The sequence below is a fragment of the Anopheles funestus genome (assembly GCF_943734845.2).
Source record: "Anopheles funestus chromosome X unlocalized genomic scaffold, idAnoFuneDA-416_04 X_unloc_93, whole genome shotgun sequence".
NCBI lineage: Eukaryota > Metazoa > Arthropoda > Insecta > Diptera > Culicidae > Anopheles > Anopheles funestus.
This window is the reverse complement of record NW_026045224.1, coordinates 32,501-50,000: the sequence shown is the minus strand read 5'-3', so window position 1 is coordinate 50,000 and position 17,500 is coordinate 32,501. Positions and strand designations below refer to the sequence as shown.

General features: G+C 50.7%; 1 pseudogene; it reads left to right on the top strand.

Annotated features, from left to right (window-relative positions):
- The window catches only part of LOC125774214 (large subunit ribosomal RNA), a 3,657-nt pseudogene extending 3,332 nt beyond the window's left edge, over positions 1 to 325 (top strand).
- The last annotated feature ends 17,175 nt before the right edge of the window (positions 326 to 17,500 follow it).

The following is a 17,500-nucleotide window of genomic DNA, read 5'->3' as shown; positions in this document are numbered from 1 at the left end:
GGGGCGGTACATCTCCAAAACGATAACGGAGGTGTCCAAAGGTCAGCTCAGAGTGGACAGAAACCACCCGTTGAGCATAAGGACAAAAGCTGGTTTGATCCTAACGTTCAGTACACGCCGGGACAGCGAAAGCTTGGCCTTACGATCCTTTTGGTATAACGAGTTTTTAGCAAGAGGTGTCAGAAAAGTTACCACAGGGATAACTGGCTTTTTTTTTTTTTTAGATAATTGTAGAGGTTTATTCATGGAATATTTACAATTCAACAATTGAACCCCTACTCGCCCACCGAGTTCTTTCCCCGCGAGGGATTACTTAAAACTAGGTGTCTTATTGCCTATATAGGCATTACTGATCCGTGCTAATGCACCTGCGCGTGTATTTATGATTATCTACTCATGTTCTATTTTAAGAATTCTCTGTGATGCGCCCACGTTGGGCCTTCAAATTATCTATAAGTCCCCGACGGTCTCGGACTCCTATTCTTTAACGGGACGATGTATCGGCCTCTAATGCCGCGGCAGCTTCCGCAGCAGAGAGGCCTCCCGTTTGAGTACCGCTGGCCGGTGACTCAACGGTGGATGGATACCTGTTTTCATCCTCACTGGAGGATCCTCCTTCCTCGCCATGCAGCCATGCCAGGGAGGCCACGGACCTTCGCCTCTCCCTGAACCTCGCGACTCGTTCGCGAATGGCCGCACGACGCGCAGCTGTAGTAGGCGACGGAGGTGGTGATGGGGGCCGCCCACCTCGCTGCAACTCCCTTGCCCTTGCTCGAGCCGCATTCCTCGCAACATTCCGGCGCTGGTTGCGAGCGACAGCCACCGAGTTGTCGGGGAGGCGTGCAGCAGACAGCTGGTCCTGCGCGGCTAACTCCTCCCTTTCCGCATTCCAGCCATCTTGCAGCTCGTCGGTTATCCGTGCGACGAACTCGCAAATGCCGCTCCACCTCTCCGGGCTCTCAAGCAAGGCTGCCTCAAAGCCCTCGGGGGTGATCTGGTTCGATCTCCCCGCCTCGAACAGCACCTCCCGTTCAGCGGCAAAACGCGGACAGGAAAATACGACGTGTTCCGCCGTCTCGGCAACGCCAGGACATCTGGGGCAGTCCGGGGACGACGTGAAGCCCATCCGGCACAGGTAGTCACGGAAAAATCCGTGGCCAGACAATACCTGCGCCAACTGGAACGTCACGTCTCCATGCTTCCGTGACTGCCATGCCCTCACGTCGGGTAGCACTCGATGCGTCCACCGAGTGTACCGACTGGCGTCTTCGCTGGCAGCATCCGCATCCCACCGCTGCTGCCACTGCTCATACGTCTGGTCACGCTCCAGCTCACGAACGCCAGACCTGGGGATCTCGTTGGCTGGATCGTTCAGCCGTTGATGGACCCTGCTGTCCTCCTCTATCTGCAGGCATATTGGAATGAGACCGGCCAGCAGCACGGCCGTCTCACCCCTCACCGTCCGGAAAGCCCGACAAACACGAATGGCCGTTGTCCTCTGCACGCGCTGCACCAATCTACGGCATTGGCGCAGCTGCAGCCCCTCCGACCATACTGGGGCCCCGTAGCGCAGGATGGAGTCCGCTACGGCCGCCAGCAGTCGGGCACGCGACGACTTCGGTCCACTGTGGTTCGGCATGAGGCGCGTGACGGCTTCCGCGACCTTCATGGCCTTCGCTGCAGCCTGCTGAACGTGCGGCAACCATGACAGGTGGTCGTGCAACCAAACTCCAAGATAACGGATGGAGCGCTGGGATTGCACGACCACACCTCCGATGTTGATGCTCACGACCGGATGACGCTTCAGGGTGGAGATGAGCGTCATTTCCGTCTTCTCTGGCGCCAACGAGAGACGGTTCCGGTCCAGCCAGTCCATGATTACCGCGATGGCTCGTTCAGCAGTCGAGGAAGCGGCTTGGGGTGTCGTTGCGGGGACCAAGACGACAAGGTCATCAGCATAGCCAATAACCTCGGCCCCCTCAGGCAACTGGACACCCAGGACCCCGTCGTACAGCACGTTCCAAAGCGTGGGTCCCAAAATGGAACCCTGTGGAACGCCCGCACTGATGTTACGCTCGACAGGGCCCTCGCTGGTGTCGATAACCAGCCGCCGGTCCTCGAAATAGCTCCTCAGTATCTGCTGCAGCGATGACGGTACCCCCTTGTCCCTCAGCGCGTTGGCGATGGCTTGCCAGGGCGCAGAGTTAAAGGCGTTGCGGATATCAAGTGCCACCACCATCAGGCAGCGCTTGTCTCGGGCGTTGGTGCGGCGAAAGGACATGGCCGTCCTGCCCGCTTCGACAACGCGCTGGATCGCACTGATGGTGGATCTGCCTCGCCGGAAACCGTACTGCCCGTCCGACAGCCGTTCCGCATCTGGTTCCTCCAGGAACTCGTTGAGGCGGTTAAGAATTAGGCGCTCCAACACCTTGCCGAGTGCGTCGAGCATACACAGCGGCCGGTAGGAGGAGCTTTCCCCGGGAGGCTTGCCAGGCTTTGGCAACAGTACCAGTCGTTGCCTCTTCCAGGGCGCTGGAAACGCACCCCGGTCCAGGCAGTCCTGGTACAAACGGACGAAAACCTCCGGGTACTTCCTAATGGCCGTCTTAACCGCCGCGTTGGGGATACCGTCCAGTCCAGGCGCTTTCCGGTTCGCCATCGATCCCACGATGGACAACAGCTCGCCCACGGTGACAGGGGTCAACGAAGAACTCCGCTCCTCGGTGTCGACGCTCGATGATTCAGCGTCCGGCCAGTCAACAGGCGGATGTGTCGGGAACAGATCGTTGGCTATCCGCTCCAACACGACACGGTCAGTCTCAGGTGGCACGAAGCAGCCACGAAGACGAGACATGACCACCCGATAACCGGCCCCAAACTCGTTGGTTTCCGCCTGTTGAATCAGCTCATCGAGCTGCGCTCGCTTGCTGGCCCGGACAGCCTTCTCGACGGCTCTCCTCGCCGACCGATGATGTGCAGCCACGATGCTGCGCTCCTGCAGGTCGGTGGTATGAAGCATCCGCTCGTGCACGGCCGCACACTCCTCCCGAAGACGCAAGATCTCCGGAGTCCACCAGAAGAGGTCTCGATGGGGGTCACGATGCGACATGGTGACGCGCTCCATCGTGTCGTCGCATGCATCTAGCATGGCGTCGACCATCCCCTCCTGGCTGACGGCTCGTTCCGGAAAACCGGCCGTCTGGAGTGCGGCTGCGAATGCCTCCACCGAAAACTGCGTCGTCTTCCATCTCCGGCCAGCGTGCCGAAACGTGGTGGATGACGAAGAGGACCCCTGTCCCCACTGACGATGCTGCTGCTGTTGTCGCTGCTGCCTCCCGTTCAGGTGACGATGCTGCTGCTGCAGGTGCTGCTGCTGCTGGTGCTGCTGCTGCTGGTGCTGCTGCTGTTGTCGTCGCTGCTGGTCGAGAGTTGGAGGCCCCACGGTGAAGAAAATGTACCGGTGGTCCGACGCCGTATAGTGGCACGAAGTGGTGTTCGCTGCCACCTCCCAAGTGTCTGGACGAGCAATGGATGCGCTCGCGAAAGACACATCCACGACACTGGGAGTGGCGACTCCGTTGCCCACGAACGTCGGGACCGATCCTTGGTTCAGGATCACAAGCCCAAGCTGCCGGATTGTGTCCAGCAGCTCTTCACCGCGCCGGGTGGTACGTTGGCTACCCCACTCCTCATTCCAGGCGTTGAAATCGCCTGCCAGGACGATGCGAGGGTGGGGTTGGGCCTCCAACTCCACCGCCTCCAGAAGTTGCTCGAACTCGCCGGCGTTGAGACGTGGAGGGGCGTAACAGCTGATGAAGACCACCCCTCCAATCTGCGCAGCAGCCAACCCGGGCATGGCACAGCGCCAGACCCGCTGGATTGGAAGGTGGCCGGTTGCCACCACAGCTGCTCTCCCCGACGAATCCACCGTCCAGTTACCGCTGCCCTCTGGAGGTCGATACACCTCTGACAGCAGCAGCACGTCGACCCGCTTCGTGCGGGCTGTTTGCAGGGCCAGATCCTGAGCAGTGCGTCCACCACCCAGGTTGACCTGCATCACCCTCACTACACCCGACACTGTTGACCTTGTCGGCACGATGAGTGGCCCACTCGATGGGGCCCCTGGCAGACAATGCACTTAGCTGCCGACGTGCACTGACTAACGCGGTGGCCTACCTCGCCACACTGCAAACACTGACCCGTCCGGTCAGTTGAAGAACGGCAGTCCCGCGCCAGGTGCCCCATCAGCAGGCAACGGAAGCAGCGCTGACGGTCGAGCGGCTTCTTCGGCACTTCGCGGATGCCGCTGACACATTGGCAGAGTGTCAACTTCTGACCAATGAGACTCCGTGCCTTGGCCAGTGGGAGTCGAACACGCGCTCGCTTTGTGCCATCACGGAGCTCCCAAAGCTCGACGTGAGTGATGCCAGCCGCTGACCCCAGCTTCTCCTCAATGGCAAGCTTCACGTCACTCTCTTTGGCCAGAGAGTCGACGTTGGTGATGAGAAGCTCACCCATCTCCGTCACCACTCGTGCCTCGCCATCCTCACCTAGCGCTAGCTGGATCCGGCGAGCCAGCTCCGCGCTATCGACGTTCTTCCGCAACGGTACAAGCAGATGACCTTGCACGGTCCGGCGCCCCATGCCGATGTCTGCCCTGACGTCCTGCAGCTCCTGAGATGTACGCAGCTTCACGTACATCTCTGTCCAGGTTTTGTCCGAACCTGGGACCACCGCAATGCGGTCAGGACGCGGAGGACGCCCCTTAGACTGGGCACGATGCTGCTGATGTTGTTGCTGCTGACTCTGCTGCTGCTGCTGGCGCATCTGAGGTGGCCGGTACGGCTGGCCCACCTGCTGCGGTTGCTGCTGCTGCTGAGTCGGGCGTTGCGATCGGCTCTTCCGACCGCTCACGACCGTAGCCCAGGACATCTGCTGCTGTTGCCGCTGCTGCTGACGTTGCGGTTGCTGCTGCTGCTGCTGCTGGCCATTAGCCGACACTGCGACCGTCCGTCGCTGCGGCTGTGGCTGGCTGCGCTGCTGCTGCTGCTGCTGCTGCTGCTGCTGCCGCTGTTGTTGTTGCTGCTGCCGCTGCTGCTGCTGCTGCCGCTGCTGCTGCTGCTGCTGCTGCTGCTGCTGCTGCAGTTGCGAAGCTTTCTTCGCACGGTTGCGCTGCTGCCGGCTGCGTTTTGTCCTGGCACTGCCCTGACCAACAGGCTGTGCCGAGGAATGAAGCGCCGTCAAGGAACGCATGCCCTCTTGAAGCGCTTCCAGCGTACACTTCAGGGCCACTTCACGTTCCCGGCTAAGTCGCAGCTCTTCCGTCAGCGACTCGATCTGTTTGGCGAAGTTCTCCAGCATCTTGTGCTGGAAAGCCAGCACCGACGCTTCGCCATCGTCGTGGGGAGCCACGGTTGAAGACATCTCCCCTGCCGCTACCACTGGCGGCACCACCGTCTGCTCGAGAAGAGAGGCGTCGGAAAATTCCGCATCGTCCTCCTCCTCGGAATTATCAGCCTCGGACGGAACCGCCACCGTTGGTCCGGCCGGCCGTGGTGTCTCCGGTAAAGGGGAAGGGGTATCGGACCGCTTCCGAGGCGTGGACGACGACCGCACCCCGGAACGAAGCACCCGCCCCTCCATTCTCCGCTCCTTTCACAAAAGACCGCCTGCACGAATCGTTCAGACGGAACAAGGGAATATTCCCTTCAACATCTGCCAAGGTAACGACCGTCCGTCGCTAGAGCCCCTTTGGCAGATTTCCCGTCCGCGGATCGCAAGAATAAAAAACTCCCACTTTTTTCTTTATTAAAAACAATTTCGCAAGAGAAAACCGCAAGAATAAGAATTTTTAATAAATTCCGCAAGAGATTCAAGAAAACACCAAAAAACGGGTTCGTCGCCTGCTGACGCGTTGAAGTCTCTCGTTTTGGCGTTCCCGGGGAAGGATTCGGAGCCAAAGAACCGTTCCCGGTCTCCTGCTAAGCGTTCCCGGTCTCCGGCTGCGCGTTCTCACTCTCTGACCGCTAAGCGCCGGAAAGGTATGCAATTCGCATCGAGTTTTATAGCACCGTAACGCTTCGTAACGCTGGTGTCCCGGCTAAGCGCTACCGCTACCGGTCACTGGTGGCGCTGCAGACGTCGAAGAGAAGGTGGTTGCTGTCTTCGCTGGAAGTTGCGGAACCCGCCACGGGTGGCGCTGTCGTCATAAAAAGGGAGCTTTTACGTTGGGTTGTTGTCCTCACTGCTCGAAAACGCTTCGTGGTGTTGTTGATGACACAAACACACGCGACGACACACCTGACGCCACCGTACCACGCTGTTGCACGCACTTTCACGTCGAGTTTTTACTGTTTATCTCTTTTTAAAAGCACTTTACGTCGCTGGAAAACGATAGTTTATGCTCCCTAGCATGTGTTTTACCACTTTTCCAATGTTCTAACACGGTATTTCGATATTTATTCGCCACTGAAGTTCCCCATACAAAGTGTATGGGGACACTTTAAACTGAGTTTTAGCGCAGTAAATTGAAGTAAAACGATTTCCTTTTTCAATATTCGCTAAGAATGACACTCAATTCGCCCTTTTCGACTATTGTTCCGCTATTTATAAGCACTTTTGCACAATATTTTTGCAAAAAATACGGAGCGACACAAAGCACGTCTAAACTGCTGGCTTGACAGCTACGCACACACAGGGATAACTGGCTTGTGGCCGCCAAGCGTTCATAGCGACGTGGCTTTTTGATCCTTCGATGTCGGCTCTTCCTATCATTGTAAAGCAAAATTTACCAAGCGTAGGATTGTTCACCCTTTCAAGGGAACGTGAGCTGGGTTTAGACCGTCGTGAGACAGGTTAGTTTTACCCTACTGGTGTGCATTGTTTGTCGCTATCTTAACGGAATTCCTGTGCAGTACGAGAGGAACCACAGGTACGGACCACTGGCTCAATACTAGTTCGAACGGACTATGGTATGACGCTACGTCCGCTGGATTATGCCTGAACGCCTCTAAGGTCGTATCCAATCCGAGCTGATAGCGCTTCTTATACCCATTAGGTGGTCGTAAGCTAGCGGGCCTAACAACCCTCCGAGAACCGTCCGTGCTGTCCATTGGCACACTGGCGTCTCATCCCCGCTTACTACTAGGCCGCAAAGGGCGGGTTCGCGCTGCACGTGTTAGTACCATACATGTTGGGAACACCGGTGGACGAGCTTGCCGACTGTGGATATCACTAGTTTCGACACCTACGACCGCCCGCAAACGACGGGACTACAGGCTGGGAGCTTCAAGTTGTAGAGATGCGTTCGCATCGATCCTCTCAGGCGACCCATGCTTGGTGGTTAGTGCTTGCGCGTGCGCGCCCCGTGTGTGCTGGAATTGGCCAACCAGTGCACATTGGTGGTGCGTACCGTGACTTGCACCATGTGACGAGAGTGTTGAAGAACACTGTGTGGTGACTCTATGCCTATGTGATGGGGTGCTTGTAACACACGACCGAACCGACGGCTCGTTGGATGGTCACGACAGTGTGGTGCAGGTGCGCCCATGTGTAACGAATACATTGAGTGCCGTTGGAGGTTAGCGGTTGGTTGGTTGCATGCTACAACTTCGCGTTGTACATGGGCTGGCCGCTGCGCTTCCTTCGGGTTGCCACTTGATGTTGATAGGGTTGATGTATTGTGTTCGTTGACTTTTGGTTCATTCCAAAAGTCTTCGGACTTAGATAATTTTACAAGTGTCGGCGCTCTCGGACCGAAAATAAGAAGACAACTAAGAAGAAAAAGAGAAAGAAGCTAATAGTGGAAAGTATTCTTCTTCAAAGAAGGAACAAAAATTTTACAAGTGTTGAAAAATTTCCTTAGTCCAAAAAATTTTCTAAGTCCAGAAAATTTTCTAAGTCCCACAAAATGGAACATGATGAAGAAGATACAGAAGTTGAAAATTTTTCTAAGTCCAAAAAATTTTCTAAGTCCAGAAAATTTTCTAAGTCCAAAGTGTTGGAACAATTTCCAAAGGCCCATAGGTTGCACTGAATTTTCCTAAGTTGGCCACAAGTACCCATGAGGTATCGAGAAGGTTCACCCGAAGGACATAATATGTCCCAAAGTACCGATAGAGTACCCACAAATAGCACCGCGTTGGCCTAAGTTGGCCAAAAGTACCGATAGAGTACCCACAAGTAGCACTGAGTTGGCCTAAGTTGGCCAAAAGTACCGATAGAGTACCCACAAATAGCACCGAATGGGCCTAAGTTGGCCAAAAGTACCGATAGAGTACCCACAAGAAGCACTGAGTTGGCCTAAGTTGGCCAAAAGTACCGATAGAGTACCCACAAATAGCACCCAGTTGGCCTAAGTTGGCCAAAAGTACCGATAGAGCACCCACAAGTAGCACCCAATTGGCCTATGTTGGCCAAAAGTACCGATAGAGTACCCACAAATAGCACCGAATGGGCCTAAGATGGCCAAAAGTACCGATAGAGTACCCACAAAGAGCACCCAATTGGCCTAAGTTGGCCAAAAGTACCGATAGAGTACCCATAAGCAGCACCCAATTGGCCTAAGTTGGCCAAAAGTACCGATAGAGCACCCACAAGTAGCACCCAATTGGCCTAAGTTGGCCAAAAGTACCGATAGAGCACCCACAAGTAGCACCCAATTGGCCTATGTTGGCCAAAAGTACCGATAGAGTACCCACAAATAGCACCCAGTTGGCCTAAGTTGGCCAAAAGTACCGATAGAGCACCCACAAGTAGCACCCAATTGGCCTATGTTGGCCAAAAGTACCGATAGAGTACCCACAAATAGCACCGAATGGGCCTAAGTTGGCCAAAAGTACCGATAGAGTACCCACAAATAGCACCGCGTTGGCCTAAGTTGGCCAAAAGTACCGATAGAGTACCCACAAGTAGCACTGAGTTGGCCTAAGTTGGCCAAAAGTACTGATAGAGTACCCACAAATAGCACCGAATGGGCCTAACATGGCCAAAAGTACCGATAGAGTACCCACAAATAGCACCGAATGGGCCTAACATGGCCAAAAGTACCGATAGAGCACCCACATATAGCACCCCATTGGCCTAAGTTGGCCAAAAGTACCGATAGAGTACCCACAAAGAGCACCCAATTGGCCTAAGTTGGCCAAAAGTACCGCCAAGTAGCACCATAGAGGCCCGAGTAGAGCGAAATGTTAGCCAAATTGAACATTTGAAAATTTTTACAAGTCCAGAAAATTTTCTAAGTCCAGAAAATTTTCTAAGTCCAAAGAGTTGGACAAATTTCCTTAGGCCCAAAGGTTGCACTGAATGTTCCTAAGTTGGCCATCAGTACCCATGAAGTATCGCGAAGGTTCACCCGAAAGACACAATATGCCCTAAAGTACCCACAGAGTACCCACAAGTTGCACCCAATTGGCCTAAGTTGGCCAAAAGTACCGACAAGTAGCACCATAGAGGCCCGAGTAGAGCGAAATGTGGGCCAAAGTACCGAGTAGTTGCAACAAATGCCCAAATGGATACCAAAATGTGGTACCAAGCACCTAACTGTTGCAACAAATGCTAGCTTTCTGAGCAAAAGCTGTGGACCAATTTCGTAGAAGAACCGCCTAGGCGAAAAGGCAAAAATCGCCGAAGCTGGCCCGCTCGCAGAGCTCGCGGGCCAGGAGATACTCATAGGGCGATTTACTAGAGTGGGGAACTTGAGAATTTTTGTGTCCGAGACTTTGGGCAACTTCGCGGCCGCCCCCTTAAAGTAAAAGATTTTCTCTGGGTGCCTAAAATTCGCAATTCCCGCAAAGTCGGGAAGACGTTAAAGTTTTTGCCCAAAAAATGGCCATCGATTTAAGGTGATTTTCCAATAAGAAAATGCTTCCTATTTTGAATTTTTTCGAATATTTCCTAAACTAAGCGTCGGAGCACATGGCCGTGGAGGAACTTTTGGTAGCTTTTGGCAAGGGCTATCGGATGAAATAATGCGAAAGGCCATCGGAGCGATATTGGATTAATGCGGGCCCATAAACGTACCTAAGAAGTGAAAATTGGTACCTTGCACGCAGGATGCAAGAAATGCTTGAGTGTTAACCAACATCGGTACCAAGTACCTAGGTTATATCGAGTGCGTAGATGGAAGTCGGTACCGAAGGGAAACCTTCCTAGGCTAGGTGCACGCAAGTGAGTATGGATCGATCAGTAGAAAGATGGGAAGCCCAAGGAAACCTTCCTAGGCTAGGTGCACGCAAGTGAGTATGGATCGATCAGTAGAAAGATGGGAAGCCATAGGAAACCTTCCTAGGCTAGGTGCACGCAAGTGAGTATGGATCGATCAGTAGAAAGATGGGAAGCCATAGGAAACCTTCCTAGGCTAGGTGCACGCAAGTGAGTATGGATCGATCAGTAGAAAGATGGGAAGCCATAGGAAACCTTCCTAGGCTAGGTGCACGCAAGTGAGTATGGATCGATCAGTAGAAAGATGGGAAGCCCAAGGAAACCTTCCTAGGCTAGGTGCACGCAAGTGAGTATGGATCGATCAGTAGAAAGATGGGAAGCCCAAGGAAACCTTCCTAGGCTAGGTGCACGCAAGTGAGTATGGATCGATCAGTAGAAAGATGGGAAGCCCAAGGAAACCTTCCTAGGCTAGGTGCACGCAAGTGAGTATGGATCGATCAGTAGAAAGATGGGAAGCCCAAGGAAACCTTCCTAGGCTAGGTGCACGCAAGTGAGTATGGATCGATCAGTAGAAAGATGGGAAGCCATAGGAAACCTTCCTAGGCTAGGTGCACGCAAGTGAGTATGGATCGATCAGTAGAAAGATGGGAAGCCCAAGGAAACCTTCCTAGGCTAGGTGCACGCAAGTGAGTATGGATCGATCAGTAGAAAGATGGGAAGCCATAGGAAACCTTCCTAGGCTAGGTGCACGCAAGTGAGTATGGATCGATCAGTAGAAAGATGGGAAGCCATAGGAAACCTTCCTAGGCTAGGTGCACGCAAGTGAGTATGGATCGATCAGTAGAAAGATGGGAAGCCATAGGAAACCTTCCTAGGCTAGGTGCACGCAAGTGAGTATGGATCGATCAGTAGAAAGATGGGAAGCCATAGGAAACCTTCCTAGGCTAGGTGCACGCAAGTGAGTATGGATCGATCAGTAGAAAGATGGGAAGCCCAAGGAAACCTTCCTAGGCTAGGTGCACGCAAGTGAGTATGGATCGATCAGTAGAAAGATGGGAAGCCCAAGGAAACCTTCCTAGGCTAGGTGCACGCAAGTGAGTATGGATCGATCAGTAGAAAGATGGGAAGCCATAGGAAACCTTCCTAGGCTAGGTGCACGCAAGTGAGTATGGATCGATCAGTAGAAAGATGGGAAGCCATAGGAAACCTTCCTAGGCTAGGTGCACGCAAGTGAGTATGGATCGATCAGTAGAAAGATGGGAAGCCCAAGGAAACCTTCCTAGGCTAGGTGCACGCAAGTGAGTATGGATCGATCAGTAGAAAGATGGGAAGCCATAGGAAACCTTCCTAGGCTAGGTGCACGCAAGTGAGTATGGATCGATCAGTAGAAAGATGGGAAGCCCAAGGAAACCTTCCTAGGCTAGGTGCACGCAAGTGAGTATGGATCGATCAGTAGAAAGTGGGAAGCCCATTACCAAATGCCCTAGTGAAGACCGTAAACGAATATCATGAACCGATAAGGAGCACCAAATGCCCTAGTGAAGACCGTAAACGAATATCATGAACCGATAAGGAGCACCAAATGCCCTAGTGAAGACCGTAAACGAATATCATGAACCGATAAGGAGCACCAAATGCCCTAGTGAAGACCGTAAACGAATATCATGAACCGAGAAGTAGCAACGAATGCCTGAAAAAGTACCAAGTCCACGGTATAGAGTAACGAGAGTTAACCGCCGTGATGTATGCAATGAGGGCAGCCATTGCATGGGTTCTGGACTTGGTTCGCGAATAACTTTTTTGCTAGACATCGGACAAAGTTGACGTGGAAGAACGAAATGTAGCATTTGGTGCCACCTATCCAAAACTTTTTCAAGATTGAAGATCCGATCGATACAGCCTGAGTTATAGGCAAAAGTTGGTGCAAAATTGAGCATTTTTAATGGTGAAAAATCGGTACTCCTCGAATAGCTCCTGTTGGAAGCATCGGACCACATGGTCGTGGAGGAACATATTGTAGCGCGCGGTGTCAAGTATCGACACCCAAAACCGCATGTCCGATGGACGGAAAATGACCAAGTTATAGTGAAAACTTGGTTGCACCAAATTCCCGAAGAAGTGCAACGAGAAGGTGAATGCGATGGTTGTTCGTCGAATAGCTCCGGCCACAGACATGGTAGCGATTAGTGGTGCATGGAAGAAATCTAGCCACAAGTGCCATCTACCCATGGCCAGAAGAAAGTGTGGCCATATCTTGGATACCGGCGGAGCTATGGTGCAAATATGGGCCAAAAATGGTGAAGTTGGACCAAAAATCCGACCAAGTGCGCGAGGCGCTTTCGTGAATAGCTCCGGCCACAGACATGGTAGCGATTAGTGGTGCATGGAAGAAATCTAGCCACAAGTGCCATCTACCCATGGCCAGAAGAAAGTGTGGCCATATCTTGGATACCGGCGGAGCTATGGGGCAAATATGGGCCAAAAATGGGTAAAATTGTACGGTCCAAAGCCAAGGGTAAATTTTTTTATTCCTCTAATAACTTCTAGCACAGACATTGAATCGGTTGGTGATGTATGGATGAAATGTAGCAAACAGTTGGAGCTACCCATAAAATCTTAAAGATTGACGATCCAATGTATAGAACCGGAGTAATGTGCGATACTTGGTGAAAAATCGAGTGAAAAATTAGCTATAAACTGTTTTTGGCCCATAACTCGAATACTAGACATCGGAAGGGGGGGTCGTAGAACGATTTTTTGTTGCCCTATCGATTCCCTATCGAACGAGCAAAAGTTGTTTTTTTGACCAAAAAGGACCCCTACTCTAGTAAAATTGGCCTGATTTTACTAGTCCCCGGTACCCGTACAGGCAAAATGAGCAAAATGCTCAAGTATGAATGGTTTTTGGCCCATAACTCGAATACTAGACGTCGCAGGGGGGTGTCATGGAACAATTTTTGGTAGCCCTTGAAATTATCTATCGAATGACATATACTTGATTTTTGGCCAAAAAGTTCCCTAGACTAGTAAAAATCGCATCATTTTACTAGAGTCGGGTACCCTGGACGAAAAACCGCTATAATTGCGGTTTTTGGCTAATAACTCGAATACTAGACGTCGCAGGGGGGTGTCGTGGAACAATTTTTGGTTGCCCTTGAAATTATCTATCGAATGACATATACTTGATTTTTGGCCAAAAAGTTCCCTAGACTAGTAAAAATCGCATCATTTTACTAGAGTCGGGTACCCTGGACGAAAAACCGCTATAATTGCGGTTTTTGGCTAATAACTCGAATACTAGACGTCGCAGGGGGGTGTCGTGGAACAATTTTTGGTAGCCCTTGAAATTATCTATCGAATGACATATACTTGATTTTTGGCCAAAAAGTTCCCTAGACTAGTAAAAATCGCATCATTTTACTAGAGTCGGGTACCCTGGACGAAAAACCGCTTAAGTTGCGGTTTTTGGCTAATAACTCTAATACTAGACGTCGGAGGGGGGTGTCGTGGAACAATTTTTGGTAGCCCTTGAAATTATCTATCGAATGACATATACTTGATTTTTGGCCAAAAAGTTCCCTAGACTAGTAAAAATCGCATCATTTTACTAGAGTCGGGTACCCTGGACGAAAAACCGCTTAAGTTGCGGTTTTTGGCTAATAACTCGAATACTAGACGTCGCAGGGGGGTGTCGTGGAACAATTTTTGGTAGCCCTTGAAATTATCTATCGAATGACATATACTTGATTTTTTGACCAAAAAGTTCCTAGACTAGTAAAAATCGCATCATTTTACTAGAGTCGGGTACCCTGTACGAAAAACCGCTATAGTTGCGGTTTTTGGCCAATAACTCGAATACTAGACGTCGGAGGGGGGTGCCGTAGAACAATTTTTTGTAGCCCTTGAAATTACCTTTCGAATGATATATAGTGGTTTTTTGGTCAAACAGTGACCCCGAGACTAGTAACCCTCCATACACAAAACCGCCTAAAAAGTTTTGGTTTTGCAAAATTTTGAAAAGTGCGTCAAAAAAATTTTTTCAAAAAGTACCAAATCGTGATCAGAACTCACTATAGACCATAAAAAGTGAAATCCGATGGTCATTTGCAACACTTGGTCAATCGAGAAAAATTTCACTTTTTTACTAGAGTCGGGTACCCTGAACGAAAAATCGCTCAAGTGATGGTTTTTGGCCAATAACTCGAATACTAGACGTCGGAGGGGGGTGCCGTAGAACAATTTTTTGTAGTCCTTGAAATTACCTTTCGAATGATATATAGTGGTTTTTTGGTCAAACAGTGACCCCGAGACTAGTAACCCTCCATACACAAAACCGCCTACAAAAACTTTGTTTTGAAAAATTTTGAAAAGTTCAAAAAAATTTTTTTTTCAAAAACTACTAAAACGTGATAAGAACTTACTATAGACCATGAAAAGTGATATCCGATGATAATTTGCAAAAGTTGGTAACTAGTAAAAAATTTCACTTTTTTACTAGAGTCGGTGCAACGAGAAAAAAAAAGTCCGTGATGGAGAAAAATGGCACGTTTTCCACGCCTGTACGCTTTCGTTTTCTATATAGGGGGTAGGTGAGCCAGAAGCATGAATTTGACTGAGTACGTATCTTTATGAATTGGGCCCTTCTAAATCGATTGAGACTACCCCCAGGACGATCGGACGACTGCTTCTGGCTCAAAATGTGGTTTTTAGATTTTGATCGTCAATTATGAGAGAAAAAATCGATTAGAAGTAAAGATACGAAATGCTTGGTCTAAGTTGGGAAACGACTTCGGATATTTGTTGGACGTTGTCGTAGAAGGTCCGAGGACCAAGGAAAAGTGATTTCCAAGTGGATTTATGCACTATTAGTCGATGGTAAGATGTGAAATTAGTAGAACTTACCATACAGTTTGCGAAGTTGAAGCAATCGGTTGGTGAATATGGTACTGTCTGTCCAATTTGGTGGTTCGGAATGAGTGAAACGATGTTGATGATGGATAGACGTTCCGATTGCCCCCGATCGGGGAACATATAGTGGTCTTTAAGGTCCAAGTACCTATGTTTTGGTAAGCAGAACTGAGAGTTAAAGGATGAAAGTCGGCCATTCCTAATATCATCCTATCGGTGGTTCGCGAGTTGTTTGAGGACCGGAGCAGCTCGCGATGAAACGGTCCTAGGGTATTGGTTATCCATCCAAGGAAGAGTAAATGCGATCCTAGATGTGTGTCGTTGGCCGTTCTACCGGTATCGCCTATCGATGAGATATCGACGGGCATGCCTTACTCGAAAGTTGAATTCTAGGATCGATGGTCAAACAGACCTATGAGCGATAAACCAAACTGAACACGTATTGATGTCGGCTTTTCCTATCATTTGATGCCGCAGGTTGTTTAGGGACCGGAGCAACTTGCGGCCGAGACGGTCCCCGGGGGTTTCTTTCTCCAAGGAGTGGAAACTATTAAGCAAGAGTTGTAGCAAGATACGATCCTCTGATGTGTCGTTGGCCGTTCATGCGGTATCGCCTGTCGATGAGATATCGATGGGCATGCCTTACTCTACCGACCTTCTAATTGAGAGTATTAATCAGGGATCGATGGTCAAACAAGACCAATGAGCGATAAACCAAACTGAACACGTATTGATGTCGGCTTTTCCTATCATTTGATGCCGCAGGTTGTTTAGGGACCGGAGCAGCTTGCGGCCGAGACGGTCCCCGGGGGTTTCTTTCTCCAAGGAGAAGAAACGATTAAGCAAAAGTTGTAGCAAGATACGATCCTCTGATGTGTCGTTGGCCGTTCAAGCGGTATCGCCTGTCGATGAGATATCGATGGGCATGCCTTACTCTCCCGACTGGATTACTGAGAGTTTAATCAGGGATCGATGGTCAAACAGACCAATGAGCGATAAACCAAACTGAACACGTATTGATGTCGGCATTTCCTATCATTTGTCGCAGGTTGTTTAGGGACCGGAGCAGCTTGCGACCGAGACGGTCCCCGGGGGTTTCTTTCTCTAAGGAGTGGAAACGATTAAGCAAAAGTCGTAGCAATAATCGATCACCTGATGTGTCGTTGGCCGTTCTTGCGGTATCGCCTGTCGATGAGATATCGATGGGCATGCCTTACTCTCCTGACTGTTTAATTGAGAGTTATAATCAGGGATCGATGGTCAAAAAGACCTATGAGCGATAAACCAAACTGAACACGTGTTGATGTCGGCATTTCCTATCATTTGTCGCAGGTTGTTTAGGGACCGGAGCAGCTTGCGACCGAGACGGTCCCTTCCCGAAAGATGGTGAACCGAGTCGTCTGGCGTAAAAACCGGACGACTCGAAAGGGCTTGACCCTTTCAAGTGAGCGATAATCACATTCTACGCTCAGTTCGACAGCTACAAGGCAATCACTCGCTATGTTCAGAGCTAATACATGCAACATGCCGGCATTGTTTCCACCGACGCATGGATTCAAGACTGGTGCACTTATTAGTTAAACCGTTCGCCTCCGGGTGTTTCGAGTTCAAGTCTGGATGAGGATTGATCTTGCTGGTAATAGCTTGAGCCCCTGAATAAGGGGTCGAAGCGTACATCTTGAGACCATGTACAACATATTACCAAATCGGCACCATGGGTTCGGGTGCAAGTGATGTAACCGTGAAAGATGTTGAGCAGCCCAACATCGGTTTACACACGCATAATAGGAAGGCAGCGCTGTCGACTGGTCAGTCGTGTAAGAAGTGTGCATTATCGATCACAAATATATTGGTGATCTGTAGGTTGCGCATACACCATGCCCGGTGTAAAGTGCCGTGGTCCCCCCCGGGGGGCTGCATCAAACCGTTCGCCACGCGAACTACCCAATGGAACGAACTCTATGCATTTAATAAGAAGAAGAGATGATAATGAAACACGGTCGATTTAAGAGTTGAAAACGTTGAAATACCTATAAGCAAGTCTTAAGTTGGTGGTGACCGTTACGCCCCAACAAATTGGTGCCTTACCCTACACCAAAGAGCCATTCAACATGGTTCAAGTGAGCGATAATCACGCTCTACGCTCAGTATGACAGCTGCAAGGCAATCACTCGCTAAGTTCAGAGCTAATACATGCAACACGCCGGCATTGTTTCCACCGACGCATGGATTCAAGACTGGTGCACTTATTAGTTAAACCGTTCGCCTGCGGGTGTTTCGAGTTCAAGTCTGGATGAGGATTGTTCTTGCTGGTAATAGCTTGAGCCCCTGAATAAGGGGCCGAAGCGTACATCTTGAGAGTAAATGTACAACATATTACCAAATCGGCACCGTGGGTTCTGGTGCAAGTGATGTAACCATGAAAGAT